The sequence below is a fragment of the Mandrillus leucophaeus genome, unplaced genomic scaffold, assembly GCF_000951045.1.
Source record: "Mandrillus leucophaeus isolate KB7577 unplaced genomic scaffold, Mleu.le_1.0 Scaffold1446, whole genome shotgun sequence".
Classification (NCBI taxonomy): Eukaryota; Metazoa; Chordata; class Mammalia; order Primates; family Cercopithecidae; genus Mandrillus; species Mandrillus leucophaeus.
In genome coordinates, this window is record NW_012101417.1 from 72,177 (window position 1) to 73,774 (window position 1,598).

The following is a 1,598-nucleotide window of genomic DNA, read 5'->3' on the forward strand; positions in this document are numbered from 1 at the left end:
CAGGAATTAAGAAGTTCTTTAAAACATGAGAACAAGGATACAACATAACAGAATCTCTGCAACACAACTAAGACAGTGTTAATGGGAAAATTTAAACCATTAAATGTTCCCATCAAAAAGGTAGAAAGACCTCAATTTAACAACTTTATATCATCAGTAAAGAATGAGAGAAGCAAGAGCAAATCAACTCTTCAGCTAGCAGAAGACAAGAAGTAACCAAAATCAGATGTGAAATGAAGGAGATTTAGACAGTAAAAACTACACAAAAGCTTAAGAAATCTAGGAGTTAAATCTTTGAAAAATTTTCTAAGTTAAATAAACCACTAGCTAGATTAATGAAGAAAGAAGATCCAAACTTGAAATGACAAAAGGGATATTATTACTGATCCCACAAAAATGCAAGTAACTATTGAAGTTTACTATGAACACCTCTATGCACACAAACTAGAAAATCTAGAAAAATTGATAAATTTCCGGGCAAATACATCCTCCCAAGAGTGAACAAAAAAGAAACTGAGTCCCTGAATAGACCAATAACAAGCTCCAAAACTGAATTTGTAACAAATAGCCTACCAACCAAAAAAAGCCCAAGACCAGACAGATTCACAGCTGAATTCTACCAGATGTACAAAGAAAATCTGGTACCATTTCTACTATAACTACTCCAAAAAAATTGAGGAAGGACTTCTCACCAAGTAATTACATAAGAACAGCATCATTCTGATACCAAAACCTGGCAGAGATAAAACAAAAAATAGAAAACTTGAGGCCAGTATCTTTGATAAACATGGATAAAAAAAATCCTCAACAAAATACCAGCAAACCAAATCCAGCAACACATCAAAAAATTAATCCACTATGTTCAACTAGGTTTTATCCATGGGATGCAAGATTGGTTCAACATACACAAATTAATACATGTTATTAATCACATAAACAGAACTAAAGACAAAAATCACAAGATTATCTCAATAGATGCAGAAAGAGCTTTCAATAAAATTGAACATCTTTCATGTTAAAAGCCCTCAACAAACTATGCATTGAAGGTACATACTTCAAAATAATGAGTTATCTATTACAAATTCATAGCCAACATACTGAATGGAAACAAGCTGGAAGCATTTCTCCTTGAAAACTGGTGGAAGACAAAAGTGCCTTCTCTCACCACTCTTATTCAACATAGAATTAGAAGTTCTAGCCAGAGCAATCAGGCAAAAGAAAAAATACAAGGCATTCAAACAGAAAGAGAGGAAATCAAACTATCCCTGTTTGCAGATGACATAATTCTGTATCTAGAAAATCCTACAGTCTCAGCAGAAAAGCTCTTTAAACTGACAGGCATCTTTAGCAGAGTTTCAAAATACAAAATAAATGTACTAAAGTCAGTAGCATTCCTGTACATCAACAACAGCCAAACAGAAAACCAAATCAAAAACAATCCCATTCACAATAACTAGGAATACAGTTAACCAGTGAGGGTGAAAGATCTCTATGACAAGAATTACAAAACATTGACTAAAGAAGTCAGAGATGACAAATGGAAAACTATTTTATACTCATAAATAGAAAAGATCAACATCATTAAAATGGCCATACTG